General features: G+C 41.3%; 1 protein-coding gene across 2 annotated transcripts in view; it reads left to right on the forward strand.

Annotated features, from left to right (window-relative positions):
• The window catches only part of ZNF169 (zinc finger protein 169), a 125,419-nt gene that overhangs the window by 70,443 nt on the left and 39,858 nt on the right, over nucleotides 1-15,118 (forward strand). The window contains exons 5-6 of one of the 2 annotated variants that reach the window (XM_081802726.1): nucleotides 7,791-7,977; nucleotides 8,075-8,960. The gene's annotated coding sequence lies outside the window, so the exon portion shown is untranslated. Of the gene's footprint in view, nucleotides 1-7,790; nucleotides 7,978-8,074; nucleotides 8,961-9,271; nucleotides 9,352-15,118 lie in introns of those variants that run through there. The other variant, XM_031028255.2, reaches the window with a different exon arrangement.

A 15,118-nucleotide genomic window follows, 5' to 3' on the forward strand; every position in this document is an offset into this window, starting at 1 on the left:
TTTATTCTTCCGATCCATGAGCATGGAATATTTTTCCATCTCTTTGTGTCTTCTTCAATTTCTTTCATGAGTGTTCTGTAGTTCCTAGAGTACAGATCCTTTACCTCTTTGGTTAGGTTTATTCTGAGGTATCTTATTGTTTTTGGTGCTATTGTAAATGGAATAGTTTCTCTAATTTCTCTTTCTACAGTTGCATTGTTAGTGTATAAGAAAGCAACTGATTTCTGTGCATTGATTTTGTATCCTGCCACATTACTGAATTGCTGGATGAGTTCTGGTAATTTGGGGGTGGAGTCTTTTGGGTTTTCCACATCAAGTATCATGTCGTCTGTGAAAAGAGAGACTTTGACTTCTTGTTTGCCAATTTGAATACCTTTCATTTCTTTTTATTGTCTGATTGCTGTTGCTAGGACTTCTAGTACTATGCTGAACAATAGTGGCGAGAGTGGGCATCCTTGACGTGTTCCTGATCTTAAGGGAAAGGCTCTCAGCTTTTCCCCATTGAGGATGATATTTGCTGTGGGTTTTTCATAGATGGATTTTATGAACTTGAGGAATGTTCTCTCTATCCCTATACTCTGAGGAGTTTTAATCAGGAAAAGGATGTTGTATTTTGTCAAATGCTTTTTCTGCAGAAAAAACATGGTATTTAAGTTATAGGATATCAAGGAGAAGAGTGAACATTATTTAAGGTCTTTGCATCATTTTCTGGAAAAAGGGTTAGTGTCTTCATTTGTATACAGGATAATTGTATGCTGGGGAAAGTATGACCATATTATCCCATATTTATGCATGTCTGAGATATAAATTTTCTAAATACTGTTATTTTGATAACCCAAAGCTGTTTTGCTACTTCTCGGCTCTTGTCCTCTCCAAGTTATACAGTGAAACCCATGGAATATAGGAAGAAACTCATTATTGGTTCCTCCCTCACAATCCTCACTTCCTCCACTCCTTCCTGAACTATAGTTTTCTTCGCCACATGGTCCCCCTGTGTTACTGCTGCCACCAAAATGTCCACTCTTCCAGGACCATAGTTGTAAGGTTGCTAGTTATATTCAAAATCATTGTAATTTCCACTTGCATAATTTCTTCCTATATCATTGTCAAAACCACTTCTGTAGCCCCCACCCTGTTTCCACAGCCTATATCTCCACCACTATATCTTCAGTCTTCTCCTTCATAACCATGCTGCCTCCAAAAATGCCACCTCCAAATCCTCTTCCATACCCATTATAGCCATCTCCAAATCCATGTCTTCTTCCTTTTTTTTTTTTTTAAAGATTTTATTTATTTATTTGACAGGGAGAGACACAGCGAGACAGGGAACACAAGCAGGGGGAGTGGGAGAGGGAGAAGCAGGCTTCCCATGGAGCAGGGAGCCCGATGCGGGGCTCGATCCCAGGACTCCGGGACCATGACCCGAGCCGAAGGCAGACGCCTAACGACTGAGCCACTCAGGCGCCCCTGCATGTCTTCCTCCATACCCATCAGAACCTCCTCTAATCTTGCCTCCTGATCCACTGCCTCTGCATTAATCCTTCACAGCAAAATACCTTCCTCTGCCACTCCTGAAACTTTTGATCCCCTGAATTTCTTGCCTGCACAAAGACTTTCTTATTTCTGACCACAGATGGTATGGTATTTCCACAGTACAGTTTTATCCACAGGATTATGATCATCAAAAGTAATAAAACCACTGCATCTCTTCTTTCCAGACTGCCTATCAGTAATGATCTCAAATGGTACCAAGTTTTCCATATTCCTTGCATAGTTTCTTAGGTGATGTTCCTTAGTATCTTCTTTAATTCCACCACAAGTAGCTTCTTCATAGTTACATGAGTGCCAGGTCTTCCAGATTTCTCTTGCTACAGTACATTTTGACTCAACCACTCTCTCATCAATTGAATGAGATCTTGCAGCCATGATAGCACCAACCTCTGTCATGTATGAAAAAATTACAAAACCCAATACTCTTGAACTCTTGCATGAGGGATTTCTTATTATCACACAGTCTGTAAATTTTCCCCATGGTTTGCAGTAGTTCCTCAGACTTTCTTCTGTGGTTTCAAAACTTAAGCCAGCACTAAAGAAGTTCCAGAAATGTCCCTTCTCTTTCTCCATAGCAGACTCAGTAACTTCAGCTGGACTTCAGCCAGAGAGATGAGAGAGACCTCTGCCTATGAGCATTAGCACACTTGTCCTGGTGCTGCTGTCTTGAAGCCTTCTTTTCTTGTCTCTGCTTTGGTGTAATTCATACAAAAGCCTTCCATACCACAAGATAGTTTTCAAAATCATTTATACTTCATCATGTTATGTCTTTGATTTCTTTTTACATTTGTTTTGTGAGCTAGCTTACCTTCCCACAAATAACTATTTTCTCAAGCATTTCAAACTGATTTGAAACCATTCTCTCACTTTTCCCCCCTCTCTCTCTGCTTCTCCCTTCCTGGTTGCTTTACTGACTTTCCCTTTAGTTCTGTTCAGTTGACTTGCACCATCATCACACTGATTATTTTAGTTTTAGATTAAAATGCTAATAATACAGGAAATTAAGCTTTATTGTTTATCACCATTGTATTGATGAATATAGCCACCCAGATAATATTAGAATTACTTTTGGTGTTGAAAAGTATGCAAATGCTATTTTAATTGGATCATATTAAGTGTACAACTCACTTTATGGAGACCATGAATTTAGGCTTCTTTAAAATTTATTTATATAAGACTATGTGTAATTCTGCATACGTAATTCATGCAAAAATGAAAGCGACTTTTAAGATTTCTGAGACACATGTTTTCTCCCCCAAATTGAATATAAGAATTATCTCTAGGGGCACCTGGGTGGCTCAGTCGTTAAGCATCTGCCTTCGGCTCAGGTCATGATCCCAGGGTCCTGGGATCGAGCCCCACATCGGGCTCCCTGCTAGGCGGGAAGCCTGCATCTCCCTCTCCCTCTCCCTCTCCCCCTGCTTGTGTTCCCTCTCTCACCATGTCTCTCTCTGTCAAATAAATAAATAAAATCTTAAAAAAAAAAGAATTATCTCTATTAAGCATTCAGGCCTAATTTTGCCCCACTATTGAGGCAAAACCCTTTTGAGTAGTTTTCCTCCATGCCATGTGAATTATGAAGATTTTTCAGTCTGTCTGGTGGAAACAGGCACTATTCCTGGCATATGTGAGCTCACAGTATTTCCTTCTAATCCTGTCCAGTGGTTCTTTCCTCAGGGTTGCACAGGCCTTTGTTGCTCAGCAATCAGCTGATACTTGAGGGGGAAGATCCTCCACTTGGGTTTCCCTTCTCTGGCTTATGACCTGAAGTTTGTCTCCATCCAGGGAAGTTCAAGGGCTTACCTGGTTTATTACTTATCTCTCAAGGTTCACTGCTCTTCATTGTCTTATAACCGATGTCTTCAAACCCATCTCCTTTTAAAATTTATTATAGGCAGGAGGCTAAATCTGGTTCTTGTTACTTCATTTTGAGCCAAAGCTAATAGGAAGTAATTTGAAAACACTTGTCAAATTCCTAGAAAAAGAGTGTGTGTCTCAAGGCCTTGATGTTTCTGAGCTCTCTATTCTGTTACATCTGATCAATGATTTTTGTATTAAAATAATTTTAGTTTTAATTTTTACAGCTTTAAGTGTTTTCACATTTACTTTGTAAAAATTAATAAAAGGAAACCTGGTTTAGCATATAGTCAGGAGGACAGTAGGGAGAACTCTCACACTCTCCCACATTACGACTCATGGTCAATTGCAGACCTAACAGGAAAAGATGCACCTTGTAAATGAACACCATTTAGCTACTACTTTACTAACCCAGCAGGAAGAAGGAAGATTTCTTCTGCCGGGCAAGAGCTCAGCCAATGAGAGATTCTCACAGCTCAGCCAATGAGAAGCCAATACAGTTCCAGCTCCCCATTTATTCCAGGGGACTTTTAGTTTACAAGAGCCCCTCCCCAATTCTCCTTTCCTCTATAAAAGAACCTTTCAATCCTTTGATTTCTGCATTCGCCTATGGTTTGCCACAGCTTTCTTGTCCCGGGTTGCAATCCTCTGCTGTTCCCAAATAAACCTATATTTTACTGGTAAAATAACTGGCAGTTTTATTTCTAAGGTTAACATTACTTGTGATCAGAAATGAGATCCACCAAGACCTTCAACCACACCAAGGCTAGTGAGCAAACAGGTGCTGGTGCCCACAGAGCCAACTGGGCTCATTGGGTCCTGCTGACCATTTAGTTTGAGGGTAAATTTTCTCCTGGGTTTTGAGCTCTGCTCTCTTTGTGTTCCAGCTCTCCAGGCTTTATTCAGGATCTGTTTTAAGGCTTTGTTTTTTCCAAGAGTACCCATTTAGCCTCCAGTCTGGCTTCTTTTTGGAATTGGACTGTTCTTACTGGAACCATGCTGGCCTTTGGTTTGATTCCTTCTGGAGCCAGGCTGTTCCTGTTGAAACTGTGTTGTTTTGGTATTTTTCTTTATGTTCTAGAGAAAAACCTCTAAGAAATGGGATCTCAGGCATCAAAATACTTTGAGGGTCCCCCCGCCACACACATATATTGGGACTCCAGAGGATTTTATGTTTAAAAAGACTATGGTCCTTCCTCATGTGCACTGACTTAACCAAAAGTAATTTGTTTATTTTTTTTATTTGAGCATAGTTGACACACTCTGTTACATTAATTTCAGGTGTACAACATAGTGATTTTAAAAGTTTATACATTATGCTATATTCACAAGTGTAGCTACCATCTGTCACCATACATCACTATCACAATATTACTGACTATATTCCTTATGCTGTATCTTTTATTCCCATGATTTATTCATTCCATAATTGGAAGCCTGTATGTCCAACTCCCTTTCACCCATTTTGGCAATCACTTCACCCTCTTTCTCTCTAGAAACCATCAATTTCTTCTCTGTATTTATAGTTCTAATTCTGCTTTTTGTTTATTCATTTTTTTAAGATTCCACATATGAGTGAAATCATATGGTGTTTGTCTTTCTCAGTCTGACTTATTTCATTTAGCATAATACTCTTAAGGTCCACCCATGTTGTGAATGGCACAATCTCATCTTTTTTATGGCTGTGTTAATATTCCACTGTGTGTGTGTGTGTGTGTGTGTGTGTGTGTATGTATGTATGTATGTATGTATACATCCCACATCTTCCTCATCCATTTATCTATCAGTGTACTCAGGTTGCTTCTGTAACTTGGCTGTTGTTGATAATGCTGCAACAAACATAGAGATGAATGTATCTTTTCAAGTTAGTGTTTTAATTTTTGTTGGGTGAACACCCAGTAGTGGAATTATTGGATCATATAGTATTTCCATTTTTAACTTTTTGTGGAACCTCTATACTGTTTTCCACAGTGGCTGTAGTAGTTTATATTCCCACCAACAGTGTATGAGGGTTCCTTTTTCTCTACATCCTTGCCAGTACTTGTTATTTCTTGTCTTTTTTATTTTAGCCATTCTGACAGATGTGAGGTGATATCTCATTATGGTTTTGATTGGCATTTCCCTGATGATTAGTGATGTTGAGCATCTTTTTGTGTGCCTTTTGGCCATATATATGTCTTCTTTGGAAAAATGTCTATTCAGGACATTTATTTATTAATATTTATTAAATGGATTGGTTTTTTTGGTGTTGAGTTATGTAAGTTCTTTATATATTTTGGATATTAACCCATTATCAGATATATCATTTGCAAATATCTTCTCCCATTCAGTAGGTTACCTTTTTGTTAGTGGTTTCCTTTGCTATGCAAAACTTTTAAATTTTTTTTATTTTTAAATTTTATTTTATTATGTTATATTAGTCACCATACATCATTAGTTTTTGATGTAGTGATCCATGATTCATTGTTTTTGTATAACACCCACGTCTCCATGCAGTACATGCCCTCCTTAATACCCATCACCAGGTTAACCCATCCCCCCATCCCCCTCCCCTTTAAAACCCTCAGTTTGTTTCTCAGAGTCCATAGTCTCTCATGGTTCATCTCTCCCTCCGATTTCTCTCCCTTCATTTTTCCCTTCCTTCTCCTAATGTCCTCCATGCTATTCCTTATGTTCCACAAATAAGTGAAACCATATGATAATTGACTTTCTCTGCTTGACTTATTTCACTTAGCATAATCTCCTCCAGTCCCATCCATGTTGATGTAAAAGTTGGGTATTCATCCTGATGGCTGAGTAATATTCCATTGTATATATGGACCACATCTTCTTTATCCATTCATCTGTTGAAGGGCATCTTGGCTCTTTCCACAGTTTGGCTATTGCAGACATTGCTGCTATGAACATTGGGGTGCATATGGCCCTTCTTTTCACTACATCTGTGTCTTTGGGGTAAATATCCAGGAGTGCAATTGCTGTCATAGGGTAGCTCTATTTTTAATTTTTTTGAGGCACCGCTACACTGTTTTCCAAAGTGGCTGTACCAACTGGCATTCCCACCAACAGTGTAAGAGGGTTCCCCTTTCTCCACAACCTCTCCAACATTTGTTGTTTCTTGCCTTGTCAATTTTTGCGATTCTAACTGGTGTAAGGTGGTATCTCAGTGTGGTTTTGATTTGAAAACCTTTTTATTTTGATATAATCCCAATAGTTTATTTTGGCTTTTGTTTTCCTTGCCTTGGGAGACATGTCTAGAAAGTACAGATTTCCCAGAATTGAAGCAGACAACATACAACATCTGACCAGACAGCTTTTCCATGATGTCTGGACCAGGCCACTATATCTTCTTCTCACTGTTGTTTCTTCTCTTTTTTGTAGGAAGACAAATGCCCCTTTCTGCTTTATCCAAGTCCTTGTGAAAGGGGGAAATCTCTTCTTATTGTTTTTTTTTTTTTTTTTTTTAAGGAACAACCTCATTATGATCCCAGGACAAGTAAAATTTTCACTTGTGTTCTTCAAAGGGATAGAAGGTTCAGAATTCACAAGAGTCTTCTTACTTCTGAACTATTAACTGACTTTGAATTCTTCTCTAAATTCATGATCTCTGAATTTACAGGCTTATAAGCTGTATTATCAATAGCAGATTTGGCCCCAAACCGTTCTTTTGAGATAACAACATTGTTTTAGAATGTCTTTGAAGTTGTGCTGTTTTTGCAAAAAGTTCATCAGCTGTTGTTTCATATTTATATCTGCACTGTATCTTCCCAAATATACTTGGTTAATTCTTTCAGTGTGCTCTTGCAGTATCCACTAGTCAGCTTTTGTGGTTGCCTTTTTTTTTTTTTATTCATTTGACAGAGAGAGAGAGAGAGATAGTGTGAGAGAGAGCACAAGCTCTCTCAGGGGGAGCACCTCTCAGGGGGAGCTTCAGGCAGAGGGAGAAGCAGGCTCTCTGCTGAGTAAGGAGCCCGACTCAGGGTTCTATCCCAGGACCCTGGGGATCATGAGCTGAGCTGAAGGCAGGTGCTTAATTGACTGAGCCATCCAGGCACCCCATTATGGTTGCTTTAAGCAGAAACTTCCAGGAGGTATACATGATCCCAGGTTTGCCTTCATGAGAACCATTCTCCCCTAAGTTGGAATAAAGGCCAATAGATTTTTTAGTTGGCTACTTTCAGACCTAGATTCCTGGTTTAGAACCATTGTACAATTTGGAATTGTTATGTTACTTCTGTTGTATATAATTAAGTTTCATATTTTGTTGCCTGGTCAAACTTACAAAAACCCTTCATGTACCCAAAAAAGCAATGCTGGCTCAACCCAAGATGATCTCCAACACTTGTGATTTTTTTTTTTTAAGATTTTATTTATTTATTTGACAGAGAGAGGCACGGTGAGAGAGGGAACAGGAGCAGGTGGAGTGAGAGAGGGAGAAGCAGGCTTCCTGCCGAGCAGGGAACCGGATCCCAGAACCCTGGGATCATGACCCGAGCCAAAGGCAGACGCTTAACGACTGAGCCACCCAGGTGCCCCATACACTTATGATCTTGAGAAGATAACGGACTTCAGGTTAGAGTACCTGAGAGTTCTCTCTCCTAACCTTCTTTGTTAATCAAATGTGGCCTTAAGTGGTTTCCAACTGCTATGCATTTTCCCTCTGATGTAGGCTATGACAACCAGGAAACATTTTTCCTGGCACCGAGGGACAAAACCACTAAACATAAAAAACCTGACTCGTGATCAGCAGTGCTTTTGAAGAAAGATCTTGATTGAAAAGGGGAAATGTGAAAATAAAAGGAAACCTCATTTAGAATGGAGCCAAAAAAAAAAAGAAGAATGGAGCCGCGAGGCCGGCAGGGGGAGCTCTCAATTCCTATCACTCATGGACAGTTGCAGACCAATAGGAAAAGATAGACCTTGGGAGACTACTTTAGTACCCCAGGAGGAGTTAGGTAGTTTTCCTCCTCCTCCACACTCCCCTGCAGCAGCCCAGCCAATGAGAAGCCACTACAGTTCCAGCTCCCGGTTCTCTCCAATGGACTTTTAGTTTAGAACAGCCCCTCCCAAAGCCTCCTTTCTTCGTTAAAAGAGCTTTCCCTTCTTCGCTCCTGAACTTGTTGATGGTTTTGCCAAAACCTGCTTGTCTGGGATTGCAATTCTCTATTTCTCAATGAACCTGTTTTTGCTTTTAAAATAACTGGCAGTGTTATGTTACGTTATGTTATGTTATGTTATTAGTAGGCTCCACCCCCAGCAGGGAGCCCAGCGCTGGGCTTGAACTCACAGGCTGAGATCAAGACCTGAGCTGAGATCAAGAGTCCCACACTTAACTGAGCCACGCAGGTGCCCCTGGCAGTTTTATTTTTAAGGTTAACAAGTTTTTCCTCATTTTTCCTCTAATTATTATTTTTTTAAATGAACTTCAGTATTTTCTTTAAAAAAAGAACAATACCAGTACCTTTGGCATTTTTTTAGAAGTTCGTTAATTTTGCACTGTTATTTAAACGTAAACACGGGTGAATCTGAAGGATGGAGGACAAGTACACATCCAGGTAACCATTTTTTATTATCATTATTAAAAAATACAAGGGCCCTATAAATTAAAACGATTTTCTGCTCACCTGAGCCACCCTTCTCTTGTACGGGAAAGTCCGTTTGATTTTACTTGCCTGATTCTTCACAATTTCTGCAAAAGCCCAAGGGTCTGTAGTTGAAAGGGCCAATGGAGTGCAGCGGGCAACTACCAAATGGGGTCGCCCAAGGCCCAGTCCAGTAGGGAGGTGTCAGCGCAAGCGCGCTGTGCTCTGTGGCATTGTGGGTATTGAAGACCCTCGCCCAGCGCACTATGGGTAGCGCAGTCCGGCGCCCCGGGGCACTGTGGGTAGTGTTGCCCCGCGCCCGCCGGAGTGGCTGGTCGCTGGTGACAGTCCTTGCGCACTTTTGGTAAGCGAGTCCGCCGCGGGGGGAGGCAGGGTGGGGAACGCCGGGCGAGGACAAGCAGGGTTGGTTAGCTGTGGCCGCGGGTTCCTGGAGGTTTGGTTTTCCCGGCGGGGCCGGAGAGGTCCACCTGGGAGGGGCTGTGGCGGGAGCTCGGCGCGCTCTGTCCCGGGGGCTGGGGTCCCAGCGTCCCGTCCCGGAGCGGCGCGCGGGCGGTGGGCGCGTGGGTCGGCGGAGCCCACCGCGGAGATGCCGGCGCCGCTTGGCCCCACGCGCCCGGGTCTTGGCGGGGAAGACCGGCCTGGGGCAAACACCCAGCTTTGCCTCAGTGGTGGGGGCAGCCGGGGCGAGAGACTCGGGTCAGTGGCCTCAGGTCCGCGGACCCTTGAGGGCGCTGAAGGGCCCGGCGAGGTCAGACATCCCCGGGTTGCGTGCGGCGTCCTTGGGTCCACATCGGCGCCTCCTGCTGCTCTCTGCCTCCTCGACCGTGGGGGCCCTTCCAGGAGCTTGGGGCGGCGCAAGTGGAGTGGAGTCCACCGGACAGGGCACGGGCTGCTGGCTGACCCTTGAATTACTGGAGGTGGGAGAGGCAATGGAGGGTAAGACCTACGCACTTAAGGTCTTCTTTTTAACTTTCCTTACGAAAATGAAACCCAAGCGTGCCCAGAAGTAGCCGTGAAGTTCATGGGTTCATCACTCAGATTCACCAGTTATCAATGAGAACCCTGTCCTTTCTCCCCCCGTCTGCAACCCCGAGTGTACATCTCTTTGGGCACTGCCTCTGTCCAAGGGGCCTGTGCCAGGCTTGCCGTTGGAGACACCCCCTCCCCCTCGGCCAGAGCGCCCCCCCCCTCCCCACGCCCCGACTGTCCCACTGGGAGAGTTCAAATCCCGGTCTGCCCCTTTCTCACTGACTCATCCTGATCAAGGCATTGACCCTCCTTGGAGCTGGTGTGAGCGTGGAAAGCGTTAAAACTTGTGTCTGACACATACTAAGTGATCGATAACGTGCATGTATGTTTTTACTGAGCCCCATGGGCGTGTAGAGGATTAATATACTGGGTGTCAGCCTGAATTCAGAGCAGGTTTGCGCTAAAATCACACCCTGACTGTTCCTGGGGAGGTCCATCCCTTCCCTGCCTGGTTCTGATGCTGTGGTGAAGTGGAACCCAGCTGCAGCCTTGCAAGTTTCCAGCCTGTTTCTGGGCGGGGAGAGACTCCTGAGGTGGGAACTGCTGCTGGTATGCCCAGGTGGGCCCTGGAGCAATCTGCCCTCCCCCACAACACCCAGGGAGAACTGCCTGTTAGGGAGGGGAGAACTCTTAAGGGCCTAGCAGCCCATCTCAGGTGGGCACCACTTCTTTGTGTTCTTGTGGTGTCAGCTTTGCTGTGTGTGTAATATTCCCTGTGGGGCTCAGAGCTGCAGATGGATTCCCAGGAAGCCTGGCCTGTTCTTGAAAGGACACATTCCTGCACAGGTGTCCTCCTGGGGCACATTTCTCTGCCTTCATTCAGGAGCTTTTCAACCTCTCCATACATTCACTCTGCTGTATTCTCAGGGCCTTGGCAGTGCTGGCAAAACAAAGATGGGGAGAAATGCTGGTTTGAGAACAGTAGTCTTGTATTGGCTATATTTTTATTTCCTTAGCCATCTTGCACATTAGGTGGTAGAATTTTCATTTTGTAGAACAGTAAATGGTGCAGTAGAGGATTAAATGACTTTTTCCTTGGAGCTAGCTGTTCTTTCACTTTCAAAGTTGATGAAAATTTAAAAAGAGGTGCTCTATTTTTAAAGATTGTCTCATACATCTAATGCTGATTAAAAAAACATTCATTCATTTTCTCCTGATCCTTGGTCTCAGCCCCTAAGGACATTAACAGGAATCAGACCATCCAGTGTTTGCAGTCCGCATATCCCCACCCTTTAAAGTTTCTTCTCCTTTCCTTATTTTGGGGGGTGTGGAGGGAGAGGGGGTTATTAAATTTAAAATTTATTGTGGAAATTTTACAAATAGAGCCACATGTAGTAAGAATATTGAAAGAGCATCTCTGTACCCCTCACTTGGCTTCAGCAATTGTCACCATTCTGCTCTTTGTCTTCCTTTTTGGTTTTCTCTGCTGAAGTATTTTGCAGCAAATCCCAGATATCATTTTACTTGTGAATACTTCAGTATGCATCTCCTATGAATGAATAATTTTTAAAAATATTTTTATTAAAAATTTTTTATTATAATTAACATGCAATGTTATATTAGCTCATGTACAATATATTGACTCAACAATTATATTACTCATTGCTTACCACGATAAGTGTAGTCACCAAATGTCACTATACAATGTTATTACAATATCATTGACTATATTCCCTATGCTGTACTTTTCATCTCCGTGACTTATTTATTTTAAAACTGGAAGTTTGTACCTCTTTTTTTAAGATTTTATTTATTTGAGAGAGAGAGAGAGCGAGAGAGAGAGAGAGAGAACACAAGAGGGGGAGGATCAGAGGGAGAAGCAGACTTCCTGCTGAGCAGGGAGCCTGATGCGAGACTCGATCCCAGGACTCCAAGATCATAACCTGAGCCAAAGGCAGTCGCTTAACCAACTGAGCCACCCAGGTGCCCCAAGTTTGTACCTCTTAATCCCCTTTTTCTATTTTGCCCATATATCCAACACCTCCGCTCTGACAGCCACCATTTTGTTCTCTCTATTTAGGAGTCTTGTTTTTTGTTTGTTCTTCATCCATTCATCTATTGATGGACACTCAGGTTGCTTTCATGTCTTTGCTATTGTAGGTAAAGCTGTAATAAACATAAGGATGCATGTATCTTTTTGAATTAGCATTTTCATTTTCTTTGGGTAAATACCCAGTAGTGAAATAACTGGATCATATGGTAGTTCTATTTTTAAATTTCCTAGGAAACTCCGTACTGTTTTACACCGTGGTTGTACCAGTGTGTCAGTTTACATTTCCACCAACAGTGTATGAAGGTTCTTTTTTCATCATACCCTTGACAACACTTGTTATTTCTTGTCTTTTTAATACCAGCCATTCTGAATGGTGTGAAGTAATATTTCATTGTAGTTTTAATTTGCATTTCCCTGATGATGAGTGATGTTGAGCATCTTTTCATGTGTCTGTTGGCCATCTGTATGTCTTCTTTGGAAAAATGTCTATTCAGGTCCTCTGCCAATTAAAAAAAATGTTTTTTGGTGTTGAGTTGTATAAATTCTTTATATATTTTGGATATTAACCACTTATTGGAGATATCATTTGCAAATATCTTCTCCCATTCAGTACAGGTTGTCTTTTTGTTTTGTTGATGGTTTTCTATACTAAGCAGAAGCTTTTTATTTTGATGTGGTCTGAATAGTTTATTACTGCTTTTGTTTCTCTTGCCTGAGGAGGCATATTTTTTTTTAAGATTTTATTTATTAGTCAGAGAGAGAGAGAGCTCAAGGAGGGGGAGCGGCAGGCAGAGGGAGAAGCAGGCTCACCGCTGAGCAAGGAGCCCAGTGCGGGACTTGATCCCAGGACCCTGGGATCATGACCTGAGCCAAAGGCAGACACTTAACCAACTGAGCCATCCAGGCCTCCCTGAGGAGGCATATTTAGGAAAATGCTGTGACAGCTGATGTCAAAGAAATTACTGTTTTCTTTTAGGAATTTTATAGTTTCAGGTTTCACATTTAGGTGTTTAATCCATTTTGAGGCCTTTTCTCTTTTTTAAATTCTAGTACAGTTAACATCAGTGTTATATTAGTTTCAGGTGTACAGTGTAGTGATTCAGCAATTCTATACATTACTCAGAGCTCATCAGGATAAGTGTATTGTTAATCCTCTTCACCTATTTCACCCATCTCCCCACCCACCTCTTCTCTGGTAATCATCACTTTGTTCTCTATAGTTAAAAGAGTCTGCTTTTTGGTCTCTTTTGTCCTTTGTTCATTTGTTTCTTAAATTCCACATACAAGTGAAATCATACGGTATATGTCTTTTTCTGACTGGCTTATTTCACTTAGCATAATACTGTCTAGATCCATTCATGTTGTAAATGACAAGATTTCATTCTTTTTTATGGCTAAGTAATTCCATTTTTTTGTGTGTATATCAAATCTTTTTTATCCATTCATCTATCATTGGATAATTAGGTTGCTTCCATATCTTTACTATTGTAAATAATGCTGCAGTAAACATAGGGGTACCTATATCTGTTCAAATTAGTGTTTTCATATTCTTTGAGTAAATACCAAATAGTGAAATTACTGCATCATATGGTAGTTCTATTTTTATTTTTTTGAGGGACCTCCATATTGTTTTCCACAGTGGCTGCACCAGTTTGCATTCCCACTAATAGTGCAAGAGGGTTCCTTTTTTTCCACATCCTCTTCAATACTTGTTTCCTGTATTTTTTATTTTAGCCATTCTGACAGGTGTGAGATGGTATTTTGTTGTGGTTTTGATTTGTATTTCTCTCATGATCACTGATGTCGAGCATCTTTTCGTGTGTCTGTTGTCTTTGGAGAAACGTCTGTTCTTGTCGTCTGCCTATTTTTAATTGGATAATTTGGGGGGTTTTTGGAGGTATTGTGTAAATTCTTTATATATTTTGCATTCTGAGCTTTTATTGCATATGTCACTTGCCATATATATTCCCATCCAGTAGGTTGTCTTTTAGGTTTGTTGATTGTTTCCTTTGCTGTGCAGAAGCTTTTTATTTTGATGTAGCCTAATAGTTTATTTTTGTTTTTGTTTCCCTTGCCTCAGGAGACATAGCTAGAAAAATGTTGTTCTGGCTGATGTCAGAGAAATTACTGCCTGTGCTCTCTTACAGGATTTTTCGGTTTCAGGTCTCACATTTAGGTTCTTAATCCATTTTGAGTTTATTTTTGTGTATGGTGTAAGAGAGTGGTCCTGTTGGATTCTTTCATGTGTAGCTGTCATTTTCCCAACACCATTTGTTGAAGAGACTTTTTCCCATTGGATATTCTTTCCTGCTTTGTTGAAGATTAATTGGCCATTGGTCATGGGTTTATTTCTGGGTGTTCTTTTCTGTTCTGTTGATCTATGTGTCTGCCTTTTGTGCCAGTACAATGCTGTTTTGATTACTACGACTTTGTAGTGTATCTTAAAATCTGTGATTGTGATACCTCTATTTTTATTAAGATTGCTTTGGCTATTTCTGGGTACTTTGCTTTGTTTTGTTTTTTGTTTTTTGTTTTTTTGTGTGGTTCCATACAAATTTTAGGATTATTTGTTCTAGTTCTGTGAAAAAGAGCTATTGGTATTTTCATAGGAATTGCATTAAATCTGTAGATTGCTTTGGGTAGTGTGGACATTTTTTTATTTTTAATATGTTAGTCACCATACAATACATCATTAGTTTTTGATGTGGTGATCCACGATCCATTGTTTTTGTATAACACCCAGTGCTCCATGCAGTATGTGCCCTTCTTAATACCCATCACCGGGCTAACCAATCCCCCCTCCCCCTTCCCCTCTAAAACCCTGTTTGTTTCTCAGAGTCCATAGTCTCTCATGGTTCATCTCTCCCTCCGATTTCCCCCCCTTCATTTTTCCCTTCCTTCTCCTAATGTCCTTCGTGCTATTCCTTATGTTCCACAAATAAGTGAAATCATATGATAATGGACTTTCTCTGCTTGACTTATTTCACTTAGCATAATCTCCTCCAGTCCCATCCATGTTGATGTAAAAGTTGGGTATTCATCCTTTCTGATGGCTGAGTAATATTCCATTGTATATATGGACCACATC

Source organism: Leptonychotes weddellii, chromosome 14 (assembly GCF_054177405.1).
Source record: "Leptonychotes weddellii isolate Sample4059 chromosome 14, ASM5417740v2, whole genome shotgun sequence".
Lineage (NCBI taxonomy): Eukaryota > Metazoa > Chordata > Mammalia > Carnivora > Phocidae > Leptonychotes > Leptonychotes weddellii.